Source organism: Balaenoptera borealis, assembly GCF_965194805.1.
Source record: "Balaenoptera borealis genome assembly, chromosome: 13".
NCBI classification, from domain to species: domain Eukaryota; kingdom Metazoa; phylum Chordata; class Mammalia; order Artiodactyla; family Balaenopteridae; genus Balaenoptera; species Balaenoptera borealis.
The window spans coordinates 64,428,330-64,456,003 of record NC_138870.1 but is presented as its reverse complement, the minus strand read 5'-3'; the positions used below and the strand labels follow the sequence as shown (position 1 = coordinate 64,456,003).

Sequence of the window (27,674 nt, the reverse complement as noted above, 5' to 3'; positions counted from 1 at the left end):
CCCAGCTACACCCCTGGGAGGGAACTGGGTAGATAACACAGGAAAGAAAAGGCAGGAAACACTGAGATACTGAGACAAGGTTGCTTAGACCAACCATATCATGGCCTTGCTAAATGGGGCTGGATTTAACAATTTTGTATTAAAGTGTTTCCATATCTGTTTTCCTATCAAGCTAAAAGCACCTGGGTACAACTGGAACAATGATTGGCACATAGTAGGTACTTACTAAATATAGATCTGAATAAATAATCAATGAATAAACATCCAAGACAGAAGAAAGACTCATTAGAGAGTGGCTTCATTAGAGAGTGGCTTCATTAGAGAGCTCCCTAAAGGTAAGAGAGGAAAAAACAGGTGACGAATGAGAGGGAATGGCAGATAAGCATGCCAGGAAGAATTAGAAAGGGAATCTTGAGCTCTCTCAATAGTGCAGTATACTTGGGAGGCCTTATTATCCTTGTGTAACCTAAGATAACCCAGAGAAATACACAAGCCAACTTAGATAGCTTAAAGCTAAGATAAAATGCCCAGATTTTCCCCAAATAAGAAGGGTCCCAGTGTTTGCAGTAAAGGAGAACTTTGGAGAGTTCCACCCTTGGTAAAACTCCCTTAGAGTTTGTGTAGAATAGCTCATGTGATTTGTCTGCTCAGATTCTATTATTCCATACCAATTATGGATTCTATATCATCTACTATCCCAAACCACTGAGCCCCACCTCAACTCCAGAGGCAAATCATATCTAGGAAACTTCAGGACATCCAGGCACTTTCTGGCACACCCAGGAGCAGTATTACTGCAGTGCTACTACTACAAATATTAATACTCTTATTACCACCGTACCATCCCCACCATAATCACCATCATTATCTGAGTGAAATCATCCAATAAGAACTCATAACCCTAAAACGTGTCTGGGATCCTGACCAATCAGGGTGGCATCTCTTCCTTTCCTCCTCTAGGTGGGGTACCCAGGAGAGAGGTGGGCAGAGAAAGGCGAAACATTCCCTGTAGTTATATCTCTATCTCTGTAGCTATGTCTGTAAGATAAGAAATATACTAGGAAAACTTTGAGATTTGAGAGAAGACCTTCAGGAACCAGATAGGTTCTGGAGCTTCAGAAATTCAAACTGGGACTCAGTACCTTCAGGATTTTTTTTCTTGTTCACTCTATCTCTCATGTTTACTTACTTCTGCTTGGATTTGTTCTCTCGTTTAACAGATGGGCTATTTCCACTGGCAGAAAAACATGTCTGCCAGCAGTCTTGGGCTAATATCATCCCAGTTATCTTTCCCAGAAGAGGATATATTTTTTCAGCTTCATTTTGAATATTTCCAGGGAAAACTCTGAGTGACTTGAGCCATTTACGTATCCCTGGACCAATCATTTTGGTCAAGAGGACAGTTTACTCTGATTGGTCCTGCCTGTGTTGCATGTACACCTTTAGGCCAGGGAACGGGATCCTGTGATTGGCAGCTTCCCAAAACCATATGGGATACATAGTTGGGGGGTGATGCCTTGTACCTGAAGAAGGGGAAGACGTTATCGAAAGAAGGGAAAAGAGATGCTTCAGAGGTCCACAAAAGATAGATCAAAAATAGCTAGTTAGCTAGATGGGAAACTAGCTAGTTAGATGACTATATAGATGACAGTTACATGTATTAGTGATCATTATAGGATCTAATATTTGTTCTCATTTTTTTCCAAAAGATGTATTTCTTTGCTATTCTCTCCTGTTCAATTATTCAAACGTATTATAAAATCGTTGTCATATACCAAAAAAAGAAAAGAAAAGAAAAACCTGTTGATATCTTAATTAGAACTGATGACACCTAGACATTTTTACATTAGACTTGCCATCCAAGTGTATAGCATAGTCTTCCACTTATTCAATCTTCTAAAAAAAATGTGTAGATCTTTTATGTAATGTAGGTGGGAGATTATTAGCATAATAGCTGACACCAGAACAGTCTTTGATTAGGAAAATACCTTAATAAAGTGAAGGTAGGGCCGCCACGCTGTGTCCCTGAACTGCACATCTCCAGGGAACCCCATTTAAATGAACTACAATGTAAGCAAGGCCCCTGGAGTTATGCAATGAAGCAGATCTGGGATGAATGTGAGAGTGGACAGGAGCCAAAGCAATGAGAAGAGTGGTTAAACTTCTCTGCATGAGAACATTTTGATTTAGCTCAAATTTTGATTGAGAGAGAGAACAGAAAAGAAGAGAAAGAAAGGATGAGAAAGGTGGCAGGACAAAGAGAGAAGCTTATGTGATGGTGGAAGGATGAGTGGTACATGAGTGAGGAAGCCAGTGAGAAAACCTTGACAGCAGGATAAAGAAGGGCCATTTCAGAACAGGAATGGTCTACAAACAATTTTCAGTTGTTTGAAGTGGGATATGCAGGTTTTTATTTATCTTCAGTAAAATTTCTGCTACTTGATACAATCTTTTTCTACAAGATAATTTTGGAATGGGTAAGGGGAACAGAAAGCATGGGTGATGACCCAGCTTGTGTCATTGTCACAGCAGAGATTAAAAAATAGACACAAACATGCAGAGAATAGAGGAATTTAAGGCATGGAAATGGGGGGTTTGAGTAAATCATATCTGGAATTCAGGATTCTAGGGTGAGTGCCCTCCTGCTGACACCTAAATTGCATTCATAATGACTCTGTACCACTCGTTAGCGTTCTCTAAAGTACTCTGTGGTTATTTCTTGCCTTTAGAAATGGGACCCTATATTCCAAAAATATTCCATAATATTTTCTTGCCAGTTTTTGCAGGTTACTATAATCTATCTGTATCTATCTATCTATCTATCTAAGAATATAAGAAATACATGTAACATATATATATATATATATATATATATGAAGTAAAGAAAAATTTTAAAAATATGTTAGGCCTTTCCTGCTAATCTGGCTTTTATCTGATATAATTTCCCTTTAGACCAAAGAATTTCTTTTACAATTTCTTGTAGTTTAGGTCAGCTGTCAACAAATTCTCTCATCTTTTCTCTATCTAAAAATGTCTTTATTTTGTATTTCTTTTTAAGGAATCATTTGGGTATATTGTAGGCTGATTTTTTTCTTCCAGCACTTTAAAGATGTGGTAGTTTGACTATAATATACATATGTGTGTTTTCTTTGTGTTTATCTTGCTTATAGTTTGCTGAGCTTCTTGGTTCTGTGAGTTGATAACTCTAAAAATTTTTGGAAAAGTATTAGAAAATCCCCCACCATCTCATCTCTCCTTCTTGGGCTCCAATTACATGTTTTAGATCATTGGTATTGTTCCAAAGGGCTTGGTTGTTGTAATTTTTTTTTTAACATCTTTATTGGAGTATAATTGCTTTACATTGTTGTGTTAGTGTCTGCTGTATAACAAAGTGAAGCAGCTATGTGCATACATATATCCCCATATCACCTCCCTCTTGTGTCTCCCTCCCACACTCCTTATCCCACCTCTCTAGGTGGTTGTAAAGAACCCAGCTGATCTCCCAGTGCTATGCGGCTGCTTCCCACTAGCTATCTATTTTACATTTGGTACTGTATATATGTCAATGTTACTCTCTCACTTCCTCCCAGCTTACCCCTCCACCTCCCCGTGTCCTCAAGTCCATTCTCTACGTCTGTGTCTTTACTCCTGTCCTGTCCCTAGGTTCATCAGAACCAGAACCATTTTTTTTTTAGATTCCAAATATATGTGTTAGCATACGGTATTTCTTTTTCTTGTTCTGACTTACTTCACTTTGTATGACAGACTCTAGGTCCATACACCTCACTACAAATAACTCAATTTGGTTTCTTTTTATGGCTGAGTAATATCCCATTGTATATATGTGCCACATCGTCTTTATCCATTCATCTGTCAGTGGACACTTAGGTTGCTTCCAAGTCCCGGCTATTGTAAATAGTGCTGCAATGAATATTGTGGTACATGACTCTTTTTGAATTATGGTTTTCTCAGGGTATATGCCCAGGAGTGGGATTGCTAGGTCACATGGTAGTTCTATTTTTAGTTTTTTAAGGAACCTCCATACTGTTCTCCATAGCGGCTGTATCAATTTGCATTCCCACCAACACTGCAAGAGTGTTCCCTTTTCTCCACACCCTCTCCAGCATTTATTGTTTGTGGATTTTTTGATGATGGCCATTCTGACCGGTGTGAGGTGATACCTCATAGTAGTTCTGATTTGCATTTCTCTAATGATTAGTGATGCTGAGCATCTTTTCATATGTTTGTTGGCAATCTGTATATCTCCTTTGGAGAAATGTCTATTTAGGTCTTCTGCCCATTTTTGGATTGGGTTGTTTGTTTTTTTGATATTGAGCTGCATGAGCTGCTTGTATATTTTGGAGATTAATCTTTTGTCAGTTGCTTTGTTTGCAAACATTTTCTCCCATTCTGAGGGTTGTCTGTTCATCTTATTTATGGCTTCCTTTGCTGGGTTAAAGCTTTGAAGTTTCATTAGGTCCCATTTGTTTATTTTTGTTTTTATTTCCATTTCTCTAGGAGGTGGGTCAAAAAGGATCTTGCTGTGATTTATGTCATAGAATGTTCTGCCTGTTTTCCTCTAAGAGTTTTACAGTGTCTGGCCTCACATTTAGGTTTTTAATCCATTTTCAGTTTATTCTTGTGTACGGTGTTAGGAAGCATTCTAAATTCATTCTTTTACATGTAGCTTTCCAGTGTTCCAAGAACCACTTATCGAAGAGGCTGTCTTTTCTCCATTGTGTGTTCTTGCCACCTTTGTCATAGATTAGTTGACCATAGTGTGTGGGTGTATCTCTGGGCTTTCTATCCTGTTCCATTGATCTATATTTCTGTTTTTGTGCCAGTACCATACTGTCTTGATTATTGTAGCTTTGTAGTATAGTCCGAAGTCAGGGAGCCTGATTCCTCCAGCTCCGTTTTTCTTTCTCAAAGTTGTTTTGGCTATTCGGGGTCTTTGTGTTTCCATACAAATTGTAAAATTTTTTGTTCTATTCCTGTTAAAAACGCCATTGGTAGTTTGATAGGGATTGCACTGAATCTGTACATTGCTTTGGGTAGTATAGTCATTTTCTATGATATAGTCAATGTTGATTCTTCCAATCCCAAGAACATGGTATATCTATCCGTCTCTTTGTATCATCTTTAATTTCTTTCATCAGTGTCTTATAGTTTTCTGCATACAGGTCTTTTGTCTCCTTAGGTAGGTTTATTCTTAGGTATTTTATTCTTTTTTTTGCAATGGTAAATGGGAGTGTTTCCTTAATTTCTTTTTCAGATTTTCGTCATTAGTGTATAGGAATGCAAGAGATTTCTGTGCATTAATTTGTATCCTGTTACTTTACCAAACTCATTGATTAGCTCTAGTAGTTTTCTGGTAGCATCTTTAAGATTCTCTATGTATAGTATCATGTTATCTGTAAACAGTGACAGTTTTACTTCTTTTCCGATTTGGATTGCTTTTATTTCTTTTTCTTCTCTGATTGCTGTGCCTAAAACTTCCAAAACTATGTGGAATAATAGTTGTGAGAGTGGGCAACCTTGTCTTGTTCCTGATCTTAGAGGAAATGTTTTCAGTTTTTCAACATTGAGAATGATGTTGGCTGTGGGTTTGTCATACATGGCCTTTATTATGTTGAGGAAGGTTCCCTCTATGCCTATTTTCTGGAGAGTTTTTATCATAAATGGGTGTTGAATATTGTCAGAAGGTTTTTCTGCAGCTATTGAGATTATTGTATGGTTTTTATCCTTCAGTTTGTTAGTACAGTGTATCACATTGATTGATTTGCAAATACTGAAGAATCCTTGCATTCCTGGGATAAACCACACTTGATCATGGTGTGTGACCCTTTTAATGTGCTACTGGATTCTGTTTGCTAGTATTTTGTTGAGGATTTTGCATCTATGTTCATCAGTGATATTGGCCTGTAGTTTTCTTTCTTTGTGACATCTTTGTCTGGTTTTGGTATCAGGGTGATGGTGGCCTCGTACAATGAGTTTGGGAGTGTTCCTCCCTCTGCTATATTCTGGAAGAGTTTGAGAAGGATAGGTTTTAGCTGTTCTCTAAATGTTTGATAGAATTCGCCTGTGAAACCATCTGGTCCTGGGCTTTTGTTTGTTGGAAGATTTTTAATCACAGTCTCAATATCAGTGTTTGTGATTGGTCTGTTTATATTTTCTGTTTCTTCCTGGTTCAGTTTTGGAAGGTTGTGCTTTTCTAAGAATTTGTCCCTTTCTTCCAGGTTGTCCATTTTATTGACATATAGTTGATTTAGTAATCTCCCTTGATCCTTTGTATTTCTGCAGTGCCAGTTGTTACTTCTCCTTTTTCATTTCTAATGCTATTGATTTGAGTCTTCTCCCTTTTTTTCTTGATAAGTCTGTCTAATGGTTTATCAATTTTGTTTATCTTCTCAAAGAACCATCTTTTAGTTTTACTGATCTTTGCTATTGCTTCCTTCATTTCTTTTTCATTTATTTCTGATCTGATCTTTATGATTTCTTTACTTCTGCTAACTTTGGGGGTTTTTTGTTCTTCTTTCTCTAGTTGCTTTAGGTGTAAGGTTAGGTTGTTTATTTGAGATGTTTCTTGTTTCTTGAGGTAGGATTGTATTGCTATAAACTTCCCTCTTAGAACTGCTTTTGCTGCATCCATAGGTTTTGGGTCATCGTGTTTTCATTGTCAGTTGTTTCTATGTATTTTTTGATTTCCTCTTTGATTTCTTCAGTGATCTCTTGGTTATTAAGTAGTGTACTGTTTAGCTTCCATGTGTTTGTATTTTTTACAGTTTTTTTCCTGTAATTGATATCTAGTCTCATGGTGTTGTGGTCGGAAAAGGTACTTGATATGATTTCAATTTTCTTAAATTTACCAAGGCTTGATTTGTGACCCAAGATATGATCTATCCTGGAGAACGTTCCATGAGCACTTGAGAAGAAAGTGTATTCTGTTGTTTTTGGATGGAACGTCCTATAATTATCAGTTAAGTCCATCTTGTTTAATGTGTCATTTAAAGCTTGTGTTTCCTTATTTATTTTCATTTTGGATGATCTGTCCATTAGTGAAAGTGGGGTGTTAAAGTCCCCTACTATGATTGTGTTACTGTCGATTTCCCCTTTTATGGCTGTTAGCATTTGCCTTATGTATTGAGGTGCTCCTATGTTGGGTGCATAAATATTTACAATTGTTATATCTTCTTCTCAGATTGATCCCTTGATCATTATGTAGTGTCCTTCTTTGTCACTTGTAATAGTCTTTATTTTAAAGTCTGTTTTTTCTGATAGGCGAATGGCTACTCCAGCTTTCTTCTGATTTCCATTTGCATGGAATATCTTTTTCCATCCCCTCACTTTCAGTCTGTATGTTTCCCTAGGTCTGAAGTGGGTCCCTTGCAGACAGCATATGTATGGGTCTTGCTTTTGTATCCATTCAGCCAGTCTATTTCTTTTGGTTGGAGCATTTAATCCATTTTCATTTAAGGTAATTATCAATATGTATGTTCCTATTACCATTTTCTTAATTGTTTTGGGTTTGTTTTTGTAGGCCTTTTCCTTCTCTTGTGTTTCCTGCCTAGAGAAGTTCCTTTAGCATTTGTTGTAAAGCTAGTTTGGTGGTGCTGAATTCTCTTAACTTTTGCTTGTCTGTAAAGGTTGTAATTTCTCTGTCAAATCTGAATGAGATCCTTGCTGGGTTGAGTAATCTTGGTTGTAGGTTTTTCTTTTTATCACTTTAAATATGTCCTGCCACTCCCTTCTGGCTTGCAGAGTTTCTGCTGAAAAATCAGCTGTTAACCTATGGGGATTCCTTTGTATGTTATTTATTGCTTTTCCCTTGCTGCTTTTAATATTTTTTCTTTGTCTTTAATTTTTGATAGTTTGATTAATATGTGTCTCTGTGTGTTTCTCTTGGGGTTATCCTGTATAGTACTCTCTGTGCTTCCTGGACTTGATTGACTATTTCCTTTCCCATGTTAGGGAAGTTTTCGACTATAATCTCTTCAAATATTTTCTCAGACCCTTTCTTTTTCTCTTCTTCTTCTGGGACCCCTATAATTTGAATGTTGGTGCATTTAATGTTGTCCCAGAGGTCTCTGAGACTGTCCTCAATTCTTTTCATTCTTTTTTCTTTATTCTGCTCCCTGGCAGTTATTTCCACCATTTTATGTTCCAGCTTACTTATCTGTTGGTCTGCCTCAGTTATTCTGATATTGATTCCTTCTAGAGTATTTTTAATTTCAGTACTTGTGTTGTTCATCACTCTTTGTTTGCACTTTAGTTCTGCTAGATCCTTGTTAAATACTTCTTGTATTTTCTCCATCCTGTTTCCAAGATTTTGGATACCTATACTATCATTACTGTGAATTCTTCTTCAGGTAGGTTGCCTATTTCGTCTTCATTTTTTTTTTTTTTTTTTTGTAGGTTTTTACCTTGCTCCTTTGTCTGTAACATATTTGTTTGTCGTTTTCACCTCTTTGCTGAAATTCTCCTTTTGTTCACACATGCTGTTGACTTTTTCCATTATATATATAATTATGCACACACACTATATGTGTGTGTATAATCTTGTATGTATGTATCTAATCTGTGTGCCAGAGGCCTCTCCTGTTGGCTTATTTTAAGATGACAACCCACTTGCTATCAGGGAGAAAGAATAGCACCTAAGCCTAAAGACATCCAACTGGGTCGCCACATGTCTAGAGAAAGTGCTTCGACTCAAATATGAAGGAAAAATCTTATTTTCAAATAAGAAAAAACAAAGTCTGTTTTCTTTTATTGGTAGATATCACCATGAGATTATAGAGAAGCATTTTGACATAATGTTGTAGAGGAAGAGTTTGAATTCAGGCAAACTGGGGTTAAATTCCTAGCTCTGTTGCTTCTAAGCTCTTCAGTCTTATGCAGGTTAGGATCTCCTCTAAGTCCCCGTTCCTTGTCTGTAAAACGTGGATAATTTAAAAAATTCCTTCTGCATAGAGTTTCTGTGAGGTTTAAATGTGATCAAACATGGACAGTAATCAGTACAGGAGCTAGCACGTAGAGGCCCTCAGTTAACACAGCCATTTTCTTTCCCTTACACATTGCCTCGTCCCCACCTCCTCCCCTCCAGGCTGAAATGCAGAAGAACAGAGAACCAGTTTTGTCCTGGTCATTGATATATCTCTAGCATCCATCCTATCTCCGGCACTCAATAAATATTTGTTGAAAGAACAAATTAATAAAGCTCTTCTCTGAGTTAGGTAATCCAAAACATGGGGCTCACCAGGGATCAGACTTGCCTTAAACAATATTTTCATGAGCCATCCAGAAAAGAGAGTGTTTTGTCAAATCTATTAGGCTTCAGAAGACTCTAAAAATGGTAGTGAAATTCCTGGCTCATACATAGGTGCTTCAGAGAAAATTTTCAAGGCTATTATGGGGGCAAAGGAGTGGCAAAGTAACATTATTGACCCATAGAAGCGGTATTTTTTGAACATTTTCTTCATTCCATGAATGAGGACCGAGAATCACTAAGTTCTTGCTTAAAGATATGAGATCAATGTACTGCTTTAGCCAAAAATGGAAATGAAAATGTCATCAGGAAAATCAACAAAGTGTACATTAGTTTATCTCTGTGCATAGCAAGGTTCATCCTTGTCTGAAAAGCAAGTCTAATTCTGCGATAACAAACGCTAAAGAATCAGGGAGACACTATTTCTTGAAACTAACCCACCAACGTAGAATAATTAGAAGTAAGTCTCTGTTTCATAAGGGTTTCTAGGAAGCATTTGAAGGAATGTAGAGCATATGCTCACTGGTAAAGGAGGAGTTAGTCATTTTATAAAATGCTTAAAAATCACTTTATTTTTAGAATGTTCCCTTTTGTCACTGACATCTTAATGTACTGTAATTTGAAATGTTTGCACGTCGAGTGAGCAGAGCACAAGCACTTCACAGCAGTGAGAATAATTGCTACTTAAATGTGCTATAAATCAATATATAATGCAAGGATGCACAATAATGGCTCACACCATTTACTGTACTTTAAAGGTAATAAAATACAGTTTAAAAAACACTAGAGGTGCTGAATGGAATACTCATTTTAAGTATATTCTCTAGTTCTTGTGTTCATTAATTATTTGCTAATGAATTAACTAATTTTTTAACTCACACCAGTGAAATTCATGATTTTAAAGATGTATATGTATAAACATCACACTTTTTAGAGAATCTCAGGGAGAATATAATTTGCTCTGTAGAAATATGAATCAAAATTTGTGATCAAAAAGGATCAAAAGAAAGACTGAACCATATTGTTTCTAAATTTAAACATCTCTGTATATCTTTAAAAACAACAATTTTACACACAGTTGAAATCTTTCTAATACAATGATCAAGTACAAAAATTCTACAAGTAAAAGAGTTTCTTTAATATCTGAGACCTGATCAGAACAAGAAAGTTCCAAAATTGGAGGAGAAAAGAAGACAGAATGTTAGGTGAGGTGATTTTTCTTGATTTCTAAGTCCAAAGGTTAGTAATTTATAGAAAAGATTTAGAAAATGTTTGAAATAGGGACTTCCATGGTAGCGCAGTGGTTATTACTCTGTGCTCCCAATGCAGGGGGCCTGGGTTCCATCCCTGCCCAAGGAACTATATCCCCCATGCGTGCTGCAACTAAGGAGCCCACCTGCCACAACTAAGATCCAGCGCAACCAAATAAATACATAAATAATAAAAAAACAAAGAAAGAAAATGTTTGAAATAAATAAACCTTTTCTCAGGATGGACTTTTCTTTCTTTTCCCTATATCCTCCTGGAGTCTGGCACATTAGACTGTGAAAAGCTAAAAAGACAAATACCCTTTTATAAATAACGTGGAAGGTGTTAATCTAGATAATGCAGTTTGATTATTCTGCAGATAACTTCTAAAGGCATCCAGCATGCAGTGTTCTCTGGCCTCCATCCAGCACCTTTGGTCCAGCTGCTCAATGATGTCACTAAGGAAGGCTCCAGGCTCTTTTCACCTTTTTGCTCTCATATTTGATATGTCATAATGTTTTCCTCATGGTAACAAAATAGCTGCCTCAGCTGCAAACATCCCAGTCTCAAACAACAAAGTCAAAAAGCAAGCAAGAAAGAAGAGCTGAGAGCTTCTCCTATGTATCTCTCTTTTTATGAAGAAGGAAAATCTTTTCTAGAAGCACCCCAACTAACTTTTCTTTTCTCTTTTTTCTCAATGACCACAACTGTGTCACATGCCTCCCTTAAACCAGTCACAACAAAAAGGAATGGATATTCCCACTGAGTTAGAACACTCACAAGTTGTCCCCTGGGACTAAGGAGGGACCCACTTTACCTGAGTATACTGCTACCAAATCTCTGAACAAAACTGGATTTCTGTTAGGAAGGAATAAAGGCAAGATGGTTGTTTAGTCAGTAACCAATAGTGCCCGTCACACCACAAAGACAGGTATTTACAACTGAATGCTGATTTATTCATTCACACTTAGAAGTATTATTGTCAAGAGAACTGAGTCCTTGACTTCTCTGGCCAACATATTCTTTCCTTATAGAAAATAAAATTTCAAGTGAAGTTAAGTTATAATGAGACAGCTACTAGGTGAGTAGAGAATCAGAGGAATAGTTATTTCTCTGTGCTCAGGTTAACTCCTCTGCCTGCAGTGCCTTTTCCCTTTTTTAACTCCCACATATTTTTAAAAGTTCAACTTAAGCATCATCCCCTTTAGAAAGATTTCTTTGTTACCCCCACCTTCTCCACCTGCACCTCCCACCCCCAAGCTGAAATGCATGCCTCTCTTCTGTATCACCATGGCATACTGTGCATAGCTGTATCATTACTCCTACTCTATTGTATTGTACTTACCAATTTATGTGTCCTCTTCTCTAAATGTGAGTTCCTTAAAAGCAGAAACTGGGCTGGCTTGTTTTTAGAGGTGTAGTGGTTAGCACAGAGCTCAGAATGTGGATATCGAGAGAGATATTTGTGGTAGGCAGAATAATCGCCACCCCACAAAGATGTCCAAATCCTAATCCCTGAAACCTGTTGTGATGGTTAATTTTATGTGTCAAATTGAAGAGTGTTTTTGAATGAGATTAACATTTACATGCATGAATACAGATTGCCTTCCATAATGTGGGTGCGTCTCTTCCAATCAGCTGAAGGTCTGAATAGAGCAAAAAGACTAGCCTTCCCGAGCAAGAGAAAATTCTCCAGCAGACTGCCTTCAGACTTATCTGCACCATCCACTCTCCTGAGTCTTGAGCCTGTTGGCCCATACTGCAGATTTTGGACATGCCAGCCTCCATAATCACATGAGCCAACTCCTTATCATAAGGTATATATCCCTATCTATCTATCTATCTATCTATCTATCTCTATAGATAGATATATAGGTATATATCTCCTATTGGTTCTGTTTCTCTGGAGAACCCTGACTAATACACCTGTGAATATATTATCTTACATGGCAGAAGGGAGTTTGCACATGTGATTAAATGAAGGATCTTGCGATGGGAAGATTATAAGATTATCTGGGATTATCCAGTAGGCCCAATGTAATCACAGGGTCTTTATAAGAAAGAGGCAGAAGTGTTACAGTCAGAGAAGAAGATGTACTGACAGAAGCAGAGGTCCAAGTGATGTAATTGTTAGCTGGAGGCCACAAACCAAGGACAGTATCTAGAAGCTGGGAAAAAAACAATCTTCCCCTAGAGCTTCAGAAGGAATTCAGCTCCGTCAACACCTTGATTTTAGCCCAGTGAGCTCCATTTTGGACTTCTGACCTTCATAACTATAAGATAATAAATTTACATTGTTTTAAGTCAGTGAATTTGTGGTAATTTGTTACAGCAGCATAGGAAACTAATACAGTGGTAAAGAAATTGGGGGGGGGGGCGTTGAAAAAATGACTTAAGTATTTAATGCATTAAGCTATTATAATAATAGCTAGCATTTAATCATTGCTTGCTATAGCCTAGGCATTTTTACACATTCAATATTGATCCAAATAATCAAACCAAGATCAAGATATTATTATACTTATTTACAAATAAGAAAACCAAAGTTCAGAAAGATTGAATAATTTTGTGAAAGTACCATGCCAATAACTGATATAAATGTATTGGAAATCAAGGCACATTCCTCTAAATCCCAGGGCTCCCAAGGTATCCTGAGACATGCAACTGTACAATAGACTAATAGAGCACCAAAGATGGCTTCAGAGCCTTTTAGCCTCCCCCAATCTGCTTCAGAACCCCTAAAGCAACTTAAATAACAGTAAAATTGAAGTGAACACAGTGTGCTTATTTGCAAATGGAGTTTCAAGATAGGTTTCTACCTTGTCACAGTGGAGGGATTACTCTCTATAAGTCTCTCCCATAGGAAACGTTGGAGTTGCTCACAGTCAGTCCACAGTTGAGTCCTGTATGTAGGCTCCCACTCTCCATGGACTGAGACAAACTAAGTACGAGGGACCTGGCTTGCTTTATCACCATATTTTTGTCTGCTTATTAATTCCTCTCTTTTGAAAATATTGATGCAATCAGTTAGACCCTAAACAGGGTTCCCTAGGCAATAAATCTGTCTTTTATGATTTTGCACATCTGTAAGAGCATTCATTTCTTATAGATTTTATAAGTTTATGATTAACTGAAACTCTATTTCCAAGTTTATGAGCTTCACCTCACCATTGCGCCAATGTATTGCCTACATGCTAATAATAGTGAACATTTATGTCAGTGCACATTTATTTAGAAAATCTTTTTAATGAGCAAACACTTATAAAGTCCTTGCATTGTAAAATACCAATTGAAATAATTCATAAACTTTAGAAAATATTCTAAAAATGTAAATAGATTAAACCCCAGGTTTATTTTGAGTTATGTCTTAATATAGAAAAGCCACTGGGAAATATTTAACACAATAATAATGATCACTTTTCTATACTTATGGATAAAATTGAAGACTGTTTCCTTCCTTTGTTTTGTTTTTTAAAGAAAAGTCAAACTTTCATTATTTTTTAATTTTGGAGACTATCAAAATTTTTTATAGCTGACATTTAAAAGAATTGACTGAATGTAATTATTTGTATAATTGATGGGTACTTTTTTGGAACATGTTAATTAGAAAAGATTTCTAATATGGATAGAACATTTCTAATATGGATAATTTGGAGTTTGTCTGTATAAACCAGTGTGCATGGTCTCATTGCTACTACCTATGACTTCACGTTCAGAGCATTTTTTTTAAATTTGAGAATTAAATATAAAACCACACAAAGAGTTTACTTAGTGTACATGCATAAAATATAGGTATCTTTGCCAGTCTTTCTGTAAGTATGTTAATTAATTTACTCCAAAATCTCAAGTAGAATCATAAGGAAGACTGTAATTAAGAAAAGTTCCTTTCTTACTATTTGCTGACTTCTAATCACAAATACAATTTACAGTAGTAATTTTTTGGAAGAAATTAATACAGTCGAGATTTCTTTAAAATGCCCGTTTGGAATAAATATCACATCAAAAACCTACCGTGTGTAAAACTTCAAAAAAAACAAAAGCTGAAATCCTGTTGATGAGCTTTTCATTTTCTCTCTGCCTAGCCAGTCTTCAACCCTGACTCCTCCCTTTCCCTAATTTTGCACTTCCTTTCTTTTTTTTTTATAAATTTATTTATTTTATTTATTTTTGGCTGCATTGGGTCCTCGTTGCTGCACGCGGGCTTTCTCTAGTTGCAGCGAGCAGGGGCTGCTCTTCGTTGTGGTGCGCGGGCTTCTCATTGTGGTGGCTTCTCTTGCTGTGGAGCACAGGCTCTGGGCGCACGGGCTTCAGTAGCTGTGGCACACGGGCTCAATAGTTGTGGCTCACGGGGTCTAGAGCGCAGGCTCAGTAGTTGTGGCGCACGGGCTTAGGTGCTCTGCGGCGTGTGGGATCTTCCCAGACCAGGGCTCGAACCCGTGTCCCCTGCATTGGCAGGCGGATTCTTAACTACTGCGCCACCAGGGAAGCCCTGCACTTCCTTTTATGAAACCATTCACTGGTTCATTTTGTCACCCATCCCAGGCCCTGAGAGCTAAAGGATCCTTGCCTCATTTATCTCCGTGTCTGTTTCAAAAGCACATGGTATCTGACAGAGATGTTCCACAGCTGTGCTTTAAGAGGTATGCAGTGTTCAACCACCCTGAACTGGCTCTGACTTGACCACAGGAACACCTGCAAGGATGAGACCGGGAGGTGTCGAAAGTCACCTTTGCTTCATTACCATGTTAAGATCTCTGCCAAAGGCAAAGATCTTTGTACTCTGGTAGGCGCAGTTCCTGCCGTGTGCAGAGATGCATGGGAGACTGCACACACCCCAGCTGCCCTCGGCTGCCCCTGGAAATCTCTGCCCCTTTCCTAGAGCCCTGATAACTTGTCTGCCTCCTACCTCTTAAAACTCCCTTACTCCCCTCCCCTCGGGGAAAAAGTGTTTTTATAGCATGAGCTCTCTCTTCTTCATTCCTTGTTCAATGAATAAAGTTTCTGCCCTGATATACTGAAACAGTTTCCTTTGATTGGCATTTTCGACTCCGAGCAAAGGACCCATTGAGGGGTCACCGACCCGTTGGCGATCAGTAACACTGTTAATTCCATATCCTTAGTACTGAATGTTTCCACCTATAGGTCTCCATCTCTAGCACAGCTCTCTTACTTTTGGCCACCTTCATCTCTTTGCTTGGTTTACTGCTGCAGCCTCCTAACCACAATCATCCTCTACAATTTCGACAGACCAATTATTCTTTGTAAAATGAAAAGCTAGTTGTGCCACTTTGCTGTATAATCCTTCAACAGCTTTTCGTCGTTCTCAGAATAGAGTTCAAACCTCAAAGGTTGGAACATGAGGCCTTAGGTGACTTGGACCCTGCTTAGGTCTTCATCTCTATAGTCACTTAACAATAAGAACTTGAAGAGCAAAGAATGCAGCTTTTTTTTTTTTTCCTTAATCTTTATGTTCTCATTGCCAGCTCAGTGCCTGGTAGAGAGTAGATGCTCAATTAATATTTGTTAAGGAGTTTCTGGCCTGGTTCTGTAGTTTGAAACATATGCTCTCAATCTATTGACATTTATACGAAGTGGACAAGTTTCCTGAATTCTCCATCAGCTCTTTCAGACCCATCTTTATTCTTGTTTCCCAAACCTTCACTAGCATTTGCTTCCTCACACTATGTCACAATGCTTTCTTGACTTTTGTAACTTAATAATATTAGACCATAATCAAGGGTTACTTCCCAGAGTACTGCCTAAGGAAACCTCTCCCCATCATCAACTGAAAAACCAACTTTCCTTATATTGCATGAGTAGAGTGTATATAAAAATTAGTATACTTTTCTAATAATTAGTGATGTTGAACATTTTTTCATGTGCCTCTTGGCCATCTGTATGTCTTCTTTGGAGAAATGTCTATTTAGATTTTCTGCTCATTTTTTGATTGGGTTGTTTGTTTTGATGATATTAAGCCACACGAGCTGTTTGTAAATTTTGGAGACTAATCCCTTGTCAGTCAAATCATTAGCAAATATTTTCTTCCATTCTGTGAGTTGTCTTTCATTTCGTTTATGGTTTCCTTTGTTGTGCAAAAGCTTTTGAGTTTAATTAGGTCCCATTTATTTTTGTTTTTATTTCCATTACTCTGGGAGATGGATCACTAATTATTAGAGAAATGCCAATCAAAACTACCATGAGATATCACCTCACACCAGTAAGAATGGCTACCATCAAAAAATCCACAAACAATAAAGTGTGGGGGGAGGGATAGTTAGGGAGTTTGGGATTGACATGTACACACTGCTATATTTCAAATGGATAACCAACAAGGACCTACTGTATAGCACAGGGAACTCTGCTCAGTATTCTGTAACAACTTAGTTGGTAAAAGAATCTGAAAAGGGATAGATACATGTACATGTATAACTGAATCACTTTGTTGTACACCTGAAACTAACACAACATCGTTAATCAACTATACTCCAATATACAATAAAAGGTTTAAAAAAATTAGTTTATTTTCAATCAACTTTGCTATTTAATTCAATTTTGCTATTCTGATATAAAGAAATAGCATTTTAAGTATATTTGCAAAACCCCAGAAAGTTATTTCAACATTTAGATTCTGCATAAATAAGCTCATAAATACTATTAAATCAGGGAGGATTTTTAGTTTTAAGTCAAGCTTTCCTAGTGATTTTGGTTTTAGCTCTGAGCTACTTAGTTAACCATTCAGATGTTCCCTAAACCTCTCATCACTAACCATTCTCCTTTTCCTGCTTCTAGAAGTAGTCCAAGAAATATACCAATTATGAATCTGATAGTACTCAATTTTATCATGAAACAAATTTCATTACTTAACATTGGGATTCACTGGATGAAAGGTGGAGATTAACATAATTTAAGTGATGAGATAAACATGTTAAGCCATTAACGTAGAGAAATTATATAATTAGCATCTTTGACTATATTATCATTAAATGATTATTACATTTTAAATAATTAATACATTAATACATACTTCTATCCATGTACTCATCTGTTTTTTGCTGAAAATTTCTTCTTGAATCATTTCAAATTATTTCTTGAGAATCTACTATGTGCCAGGTTCTGTTCAAGGCAGTGGAGATACAGGGCCTGGTTCCTAGTAGGCAGGATCTCTACCCTGATGGAGTTTATATTCAATGGGTAGAGACAGACAGGGAACAAGGAAACAAAGTGTACAAAAATATAGTTTCAGAAATTGCTAGCTACTGTAAAATAAATACAATATGATAATGTGATAGAAAGGTAGAAGGGGAGAGGCCAACTTTAGTTAGGGTGATTCAGGAAATAAAGGCTGTCAATGTTGAGATCTCAACAATGAGAAAGAGCTATGGAAAGATCTGGAGGAACAGTGGTCTGCACAGGAGAGACAAGTACAAGGGCCCTGACATGGGAATAAACATGCATATTTCAGAAAAAGAAAAGAACAGTATGACATTTTATGTAATGAATCTGCGCCTGGGCAAGAGATAATGATGGCTTGAACTAGAGTTTTCACATTGAAGATATCAAGTTGTTGAATTTGGTATGTATTCTGGAGTTCCAACCAACAAGACTTATGTGGTGGTATGAGGACAGGAGAGGTACTTAGGTTTTCGACTTAAATAACCGAGTAAATGGTAATGCCATTTCCTGAAATGGAGAATATCAAGGGGAGTTTTCTTCGGAATTTATTTGTTCTATTTAGAATTCAAGAACTATATAATACATTCAAGAAGAATTCTCAAGTAGGAAGTTGAATATATGAATATGGAACTCAAGAGAGGCCAGGAGTAGAGTTTACACCAAACATTTCTCTGCTGCCAGCTATTTTGTTCTGTATCAACTTAAAGTTCATGAGAACTGTGGCCAACTGCATCAATATGATATAGCTGGAAGGCCTAAGAACTGAGACCACCTGTGTCAACATGACTTAGTTATTTGTTCTAGGAAACTTTGCCCAGAGAAGATAAAACCACAAGTCAATCAACAACTTCACTGTTCGCTTCAGGAAATCACTGCAAATCAGTTTATCTGAGACAACAGTCTCCCTTATCAAACCATGGTTTATTTATCAAGACTCACTTCAAGACCCTCACCTCACTATGTCCACTAACCCTAAAGTGTTATTTCACAAACTTGCCCAATCTCAATCTCTCCCCACTTTGAAATACCTGCCATAATACCCTTGAGCCCAGACCTCCCAAATTCTATATAATTTTTCTCTGATTCCTCCCTCTTGATTCTGCTAAGACACTGTTCTCCCTGACTGAAGTGACTTCAAATGAACTGAGTTTTGTTTTGTTAACAGTTTGATTGTATTTTGGAGTTCAAGATTCTTTACTGTTTTTGCTCTCCTGCCTTTAGAGTAAGTGTTAGTCCTATAAATAATTGTTTACCCACCTGCTCTGAGACTCACAATTAGTAATATAAGATTTTTGAAGTTAGGAGGACCCTTAGACATTTATTCTAATCAATTTATTTTACAAACAGGAAAACTGAAGCCAGAGCAATTGGGACTTATCTAGTGTCACAAAATGTAGCTACTAGATCTAAGACTTATAACTCCCAGCCTGGCAGTCTTTATGGAAGAACACACAAGCTCATGTTGAGCAAGATGAAATAAACTTTTTATTTTTTAAATTTTATTATCTACAAACTTCCTATCAGGGGAGAGAGCAGTTTGGCTGCTTTGTTTTCTTTTCTTATTATTAATTTTTATTGGAGTATGGTTGCTTTACAATGTTGTGTTAGCTTCCATTGCACACCAAAATGAATCAGCCATACACAATGCTTTTGTACCACTTGCCTAGCTGGCTTAGACACCAAGTGCATGCACTCATAAAGATATTAGTAAATCTTAATTTACATTTACTAAAAATTCAGATTTTGAAAGTTTATTAATTAGCAAAAAGATATAGAAACATCAGCTTCCAAATCATACAATTATGGATGTAGCTGCAGTTTTCTTCTAATCTAAATATAGAAGAAAGGAACAAACACAAAAACAAACATACACACACACACACACACACACACACACACAAAAACCCAACTCACCTAGTCAACTATATTTCCTTCTCAAAGGGCAGGATTTGACAGGTAAAACATTCAAGAAATTAGAACCTCTTGGAATACTCAACCTATGGAGTGTCTTTGAAGAAGCTGCAATATACAAATTTGTTATGGGTACACTTTCCCAATTTTGACTGAAATTTGGTAAACACTGTGGAAAATCTCAAACATTTTCCATCATAATATTGTATCAATGCAGTGGATACGGATGGCATTCTCTTCTCCTTATCCCTTTATTTCAGAAATTGTCTCTGCCCACTTCATCCATGTTATGTCAGTAGGAGCTGCCCCATAATGACTCCATGCCTCTATGGCTTCATGACTCCATGTCTTTGCCATAATTGATTGGACACCTGGCCTGTGTGGGGCCAGTGGGCCAATGGACTGGAGACTAAGAGAGTTAAGTTCACCTCTTAGTGCCTGGATTGTAAACGTATAAAACTCAGGAGTTGCTCTTAACTGTGTTCTGCCATTTGCCCCAAAGAGCAAAGGAGGCCACGTTTCTGCTTGGATGTTCTGTAGTGTCTCTGAGCCCAAGTATTAAGTGTGGGTAAAGATATTCAAGCTAATATTCACTTATCCACCCTAATTACCAAGTGAATACCAGACACTTAAAAAGAATAAAAAAAAAAAAAGGAAATGAGACAGAAACACTGCCAAATACCTGCCCCATCCTTCATGCCCTGGAACCAAGGCAGTAAATTATCATTTGTACATTTTCCATGTGCCAGGCACTATTCTAAGCACTTTATATGCATCGTCCTATTTAGTCCTTACTACAAAGCTGTGAGAAAAGTACTTTTACTATCCTCATTTCATAGGTAAGAGAAGGGAGGCACAGAATGCTGAGTGATAGAACCAGTGCTCAAACCTAAGCAGTCTGACTCTAGAACCTGGAATCATTAACATGAGGTTATGCTGCCCTTCCATGAGAAAAACATGGTCAACTTTGTATTGTAAATAGCTTTCCCTGGGGAGATAGATAGACAATAAATAAATAAAGTAAAATACATGGAATGTCAGGTGATGTTGACAAGTACTATGGAGAAATGAAAAGCAAAGGAAAGGAGAGGGAGGGCCAGAGAGTAGGGCTTGGGGGCAGTTGTAATTTACATAAGGGGGTCAGGGAAGGCTTCAATGAGAAATGATGTTTGAACAAAGGCCTGAAAGAAAGCAGAGAGCAAGCCCTGCAGATGTGTGAGCACAGAGCCTCCAGGCAGACAGATCAGGAGTGCAAAGATCTCTAAGTGAGAGTGTGCTTAGTATATTCAAAGGCGATCAAGGAGGTAGGAGTGGTCAGGAAGTGGAAGGTGGGAGAGGAGGTCCAGATTCTGCTGGGTGGTCAGGGGTAGATTACGTATGGTCTGAGAGCCTCTCTAAAGGCTCTGACTTTAACTCTGAAAGAGATGGACAGTCATTGCAAGGTTTTGAGCAAAGGAGTCACAGGATCTGACTTGTGTTTTATAAAGATTGTCCTGGCTGCTGTGTTGAGAATAGACTGTAGGGGGGTAAGTGCAATAGTAAAGAGCTTAGTTGGGAAGACATAATCCAGGCAAGAGACAATGGCAGCTTGAAACAGGGTGGTGGCAGTGGCAGTGTTGAGACGGGTTGGGAGTCTCGACACACTTTGAAATTAGAGCCAATAAGATTGGCTGATGGACTGAGTGTAAGAGAAAGGGGTGGGGGTGGGGATGAAGGATGACTCTAGATTTGACCTGAGCAATGAGAAAGATGAAGTTTCTGAAACGGAGCAGGACCCTGTGGGGCTCTTGGGCATGGACGACTTTCTGTGTCCCCTGTTTCTTGTTTTTAGGGAATAGGCTTCAGCCTCCATGACCTTCCCTGAGTTCCAAAGGGCAGGTTCAAACAGTTGCTAATCAGGGAAGGGAGGGGATGCAGAGACAAAGGAGGGGCAGCCAAGAAACAAGAGTGCACCCTGATCCTTATCAGCAACCCAGCCCTTGAACCATTGCTATAAAACTCCTCGCCAAATCCCCTGGGGTGGGGACACACAGTTTTGAGGGCATGAACTCTCTGTGTCCCTCTTTGCCTGGAAAAGCAATAAAACTATTCTTTTCTACTTCACCCAAAACTCTGTCTCTGAGATCTGATTCAGCACCAGTGCAGAGAGTTTTTGGCATCGTTTCCTTCTGCCAAGATGGGTACATCTGTGGGAGGAATAGGTTTAGAAGGTGGTAGGAGAAGATCAGAATCTCAGTTTTGGACATGTTAAGTTAGATGTGCCATTTAGATTTCCAAGGCGAGATATGGAGGAGGCAGTTAGATATGCAAATCTGGAGCTCAAGGGAGTAGCCTAGGTTGGAGAAATAAGTTTAGGAGTCTTCAGTGAAGGGACCCTACATAAAGCCTTGAGACTAGGTGAAATCACCTAATGTTACCCGAAAACTGGGTTTGCCTCTCGGCGGGTGTTGAGCCAAAAGACACAACCAAGCCAAAGATTGGTAGAAGGAAGGATTTATTACTTGCAGCAAGTAAGAAGAAGGATCCTTCCCAAAGTGTCTCCCTAAACAGCAAAATTTGGGAAGTTTTAAGCCAATATTACATGCATATTCATGAAGGTGCTTGAGCAGAGGAGAATTCAGCATAGAATTGGGGCAAAGGTCAACAGAGCTTTAGTTCATTGACGCCAGGAGAGTCAGAAAAGTTCAATATCATCATCCCTCGGGTTCCAGTTGACCTGGTGGTTGAGTCCCTGAGGGAGTTTAAATTCTGCAAAACAGCTCAAAAAAGTGCTTCAGGCTAATCTTTACCATTGAAACAGAACTGGGAGTTTACAACTGATTTTTTATTTTTGCTATTGTTATTTCTCTTGCCTGATAACAGTAATTTTTTCATTTATTCCCTTAAAATGATTATTATTGAGACCTGTTTAAGGGCAAGCACTGTAGCCAGGCTTAGATCACAAAACGGTTTAGGCCAAAAGTGGCTTCTCTTATGTCAAGAAATCCATGCTAGATTCTCTTTCTTCAGGGACCCCCTACCTTATCTGCTTACACTAAGAGTGAGTATAGATAGAGAAGAAATCTGAGAACTGATGGAATCTGGGATATTCCATCTGAAAGAGGGCATTAAAACTAAGAGAGTTTAAAAAAATTGCAAGAGATTATAGGCAAAGACCACATTATTTTTCAAAGGTATAAAGCTTCAAAGTTGATACCTGCATAGCTGGGGCAGTTCTCCCTACCAGGATGAGGCACTTTTATAAACACAGAAACAGGGACTGCTGTGGTTGTACAGACATCTGCACTGTTTCATTCCAACTTCCTCCTCCAGGATTTAAAAAAAAAAGAAGAAAGAAAGAATTCAATAAAATACTGAAACCATGGTCAGGAACATCTGTGGCTGGAACAGTTTTGGTTGCATAAATAAGACCATGAGATAGAGTCTTTGTCTTTCCTGTAAGTAAATATCACTCGGACTTAACACTCTCAATGAAGCAAATTACAGCAAGATGGGACTGGAAAGCGTTCACTCTGTATGATCTTCAGAATGGTTTCAGTATAGGACTGACATGTGCAAGATACATATATATTGGTGTGGGGTGCAGAAGATGGATTTAAATGGGTAATTAGAAAGTGAGAATGTGGAACTAGAAAATACAGACTTCTTCTTTGCAGCATAGCACAGGGAGATCAGCTCGGTGCTTTGCGATGACCTAGAGGGGTGGGATAGGGAGGATGGGAGGGAGGCTCAAAAGGGAGGGCATATGGGGACATGCGTATGCATATGGCTGATTCGCTTTGTTGTGCAACAGAAACTAACACAGTATTGTGAAGCAATTGTACTCCAATAAAGATCTATTTTAAAAAAAAAGCTTATCTAAGTGTTAAGAATAATTTTCAAAAAAAGGTAAAATCAAGACTCTTAAATAGATGTAAGGTGAAGACATGTCAAAGATTATTATTACATATTTTTAATGAGGAAATTATAAAAATGTTACAACCAATTTGAAATCAGAGAACCACAAATTTATACGGAGTAAAAGAATATTGAAGTGAATTTAACAAACGACTGCAAAACTGGCTTTTTCCATAGGGATGGGGGAGGGTACTTGGGAAGAGAATGGTTGTCTGTCCACCAGAGAGAAGTTATTTGCTGATCTATAGACAAAAATTAGTCACACAGCAAGGTTATACAGAGGCTAGGAAGCGAAGTCAGGAAACTCCCTCAGGGTTCACCTAAAGTACTCATAAATTTGAAGGCCTTCCCCTGAGACTGGAGGATAAGAAGGATGGAAAGTACAGATATAGAAAAGTAGTGGTTTTGGAAAAAACTAGAGGTAGTTGGCATACGATGGCCTCAGTCTTAATAATGAAATAATGATGTCATTGTTATTAAAAATCATAAATCATTTAGAAGGCAGAGAATTTGGTATAAAATAGCAATTGAACTCTTTTAACTCTGAGTTTCCTGGTAGCAAAGGCAAACATGGAAATGTAGCAATAATGTAATTCCGATTGGCACACAAAAGAAGAATGCAAGTTTTTCTGGAAAGATGGGTTTGACTGCTGAGGGTAAGGAGATTGTGAGCTATATGAGGAAAGAGGGGTAAATTTGGAAGTCCCTAAGCAGAATGGGAGACGGAATTCACTAAGGACAAATAAAAGAAGTTTTAAACTGTGTTGTGGGACTGCAGGGGTTAGAGACATCTGTGCACCTGGAGTAACTTTGGAATATAAATCAACTCCTTGGAGAAAACTTCCCTGGTAATTAGAGGCTGGGCTAAGGTGTCCTGAGTCCTTGTGGTATACAGATCTGCCTCTTTGTGGCAGTTAGAATGTTGTTTCACTGTTTCTTCTCTGTTTCTCCCCACAGAGCTCCAGGGAAGCAACAATCCTACCTTCGTGTTTCCAATGTCTAGTACAGTTGCCTGACACTAGCAGATCTCAGGGAAATTGAAAGCATCAGGAAAGAGTGAGTGAAGATGTCTTAGTCCATCATTAGGGCTGCTAGAAAAGAATACCATAGGCTGGGTAGCTTATAAACACAGACATTTTATTTCACAGTTCTAGAGGCTGGGAAGTCCAAGATCAAGGTGCTGGACAGTTTGGTGTCCAGTGAGAGCCCCCTTCCTGGGTCACAGATGGCCATCTTCTCCCTGTGTCTTCACCTGGCAGAAGGAGCAAGGGAGCTGTCTGAAGTCTCTTTTTCAAAAGCACTAATCCCATACATGAAGGCTCCACCCTCTTGACCTAATCACTCCCCAAAGGCCCCACCTCTTAATACTTCACACTGGAGGTTAGTTTTCAACACATGAATTTGGGGGCACCACAAACATTCAATCTAGAGCAGAAGATATGAACACAGATCGTTCAATCGGGTGTACAGGATAAGGAATGTTTCTGTCTGGGGCATGAAGCCGGGAAGAGGCCAGCACTCACTCCACAGGCACTCTTGCCTTTCTCATCTTGCCTTGGACTCGATAATATCAGAAACTAGTTACCTTCTCACAGAAAGATGTGAGGGGAAGCCGTTGCAGTGTGAGCAGGTCTTGGACAGAGCCTGTGAGATGCTCCCACCTGCTGCCTGATACTTCACATCCTATAGTTAAGGATTAAATTAAATCCCTTGAATTTATTTTTTGTTCTGTTTTAAAACTTTTAATTGCAGGTAATTAACAAAATACAGAAAAATACAAAGAAGAAAATAAAATTCCTACAACTCAGGTATAAATGCTGTTAACCTTTTCCTATATTTTTCTATGCAGTATATGTATAGTTTTTTCTTTACAAAATAGGGACCCTAGCATATATATGATATATTATCTATATATAATATGTAATTTATATATAATAGGTATATTGTTATATATAATAAGTATATTTTTATATATTGTTGTTTTTTTAAAATTACAATTCTATTCCAAAATGTTCCAGTGCCATTAAATCATTTCTTCCAAATGATTTTTAATGAACATATACTATTTATCTTAATTATTCTTCTATTATTGAGCATTTAGGATGTTTACAATTCTTTATTTTATTTTTTTCTAAAGTTATTTTTTAATTTTTAAAAATTAAAAAAAATTTTGTCTGTGTTGGGTCTTCGTTGCTTCATGCGGGCTTTTCTCTAGTTGTAGCGAGTGGGAGCTACTCTTCATTGCGGCACGCGGGCTTCTCATTGCAGTGGCTTCTCTTGTTGCAGAGCATGGTCTCTAGGTGCATGGGCTTCAGTAGTAGTGGCACGTGAGCTCAGTAGTTGTGGTGCACGGGCTTAGCTGCTCCGTGGCATGTGGGATCTTCCCGGACCAGGGCTCGAACCCGTGTCCCCTGCATTGGCAGGTGGATTCTTAACCACTGTGCCACCAGGGAAGTCCCTACAATTATTCTTTATTTTAAAGTGACACTTTGATGAATGTCCTTGTTCAAAAATACTTGATCACACCTTGATTATTTTCTTTGAATAGATTCCTATAAGTGGAATTACTGAAATCAAGGATATGGACTTTTCAAGAACTCTCTTAAGTCAAGTGGCTCTCAAGAAGATTGTTTCAATTTATACTTCCATCAGAATGTTTGAGTGCCTATTGCCCTGCACCCTAAAAAGTATCAAGTATTAACAATTAAATATTATTTATGGAAGACACTAAAGTCAGCACAAAACATCAGAATGGTACAGCTCCCAAAACAATGTTATTTTGAGTAACTTCCCTTCATTATGAGAGAAGACAATAGTGAAGCTTTTCAGTCTAAATATAAATGGGCTGTACTAGCACAGTGTTACATGATCCAACTGAACTTCAGACTAAAAAATTCTACCTTATCTTTATAAAAATCTTAGCTTTTAGAAAACTTAGATACAGAAGAAAGTAGAGTATCAACGAAAATCTTATTTAAAAGAAAATATCTTGCAACAGAGACTTGAACAAAAAAAATTTTAAGTGTGTACAATCTCCAGAAGGAAGCATGGACGTTCAGGAAACAAATGGTGCAAATTAATTCCATGTGCAATCCCAGAATAATCATTTCATGTTATTACGCTTTAATGTGGGGGGAAAAAAGAGAAAAATTCTTGCTTTCCTTTGGTAGTTTGGTTATGTTTTATTACTTGCGCCAGGTTCTTTATATGTATTATCTCTAACAATCACAAACCTTGGCAAGAAAAAAAAATTTTTTTGCTCTGATCTTACAGATAAGGAATCAGACTGAGAGGTGAGAGGTAAGAGGTAAGTTCAGTATTTGAGCCTAGATTTGTCTGACTACAGAACTGGAATCATTCCACCAGGCTAGAGAGACTCCCAGAGAGATACAATAAGGTTTCATGTGAGACAAAATGATGGAGACCCTGACCCTGGGCTAGGGACAAAAGGGACTGATGATACAAAACCACCTCTGGTGGCCTGAAGTGGAAAAGTAAACAAGTTAACACTTCTGTTATTTCTAAATTTAAATTAATATGTTATAAAATTAGCACTGGACTGCTTTTGTTTTCTTAAACTGTAAGGAGAGAACAGAAAAGAAAAAAGAGAAAGAAGTAGGACTTCCCTGGCAGTCCAGTGGTTAAGACTCCACGCTTCCAGTGCAGGGGTCGCAGGTTCGATCCCTGGTCAGGGAGCTAAGATCCCACATGCCGTGAAGCGTGGCCAAAAAATAAATAAATAAAAGCACCAAATTCTGAGCCAAGGGACCCGGATTCTGTTTCTAATTCAGCCACTTACTGGTGGTGACTATGGGCTTGTCCATTTGTAAGTTTCACTTTCCCAGTGATGATGATAAAATATACTTTGAAAAAAAAAAAGGAAAAATGAATAAAGAATAGTAACAATCAGCCCTTGTAGGATTAAGAAATCCCACAACAACCGAGAGAATGTCCAGGTGCTGAGCAGGGAGTGGGTAATTTTGAGAGTATTTCATTACATTTGGAGACCGGGAAGCAGAGGGATGGGCTATTTTAGAATCAGGCTGAGCGGGGAATGGTCACAGGCAGGGCACTGAGCCATCTCTCTTTTTCCGTTTTGCCACCTGGTGCCGCCACAGGGATGCATCTGCTTCACAGGCGGGCAGTTGTGTTTGTGGGTCAGGACATTCCTCTCTTGGAC

General features: G+C 38.1%; 1 long non-coding RNA gene across 1 annotated transcript in view; it reads left to right on the top strand.

The window, feature by feature from the left end:
• LOC309609821 overlaps positions 1–27,380 on the top strand; it is a 41,686-nt gene extending 14,306 nt beyond the window's left edge. The window contains exon 2 of the long non-coding RNA XR_014233605.1: positions 15,056–27,380. This is a non-coding gene — a long non-coding RNA (uncharacterized lncRNA). The remainder of the gene's footprint in view (positions 1–15,055) is intronic.
• The last annotated feature ends 294 nt before the right edge of the window (positions 27,381–27,674 follow it).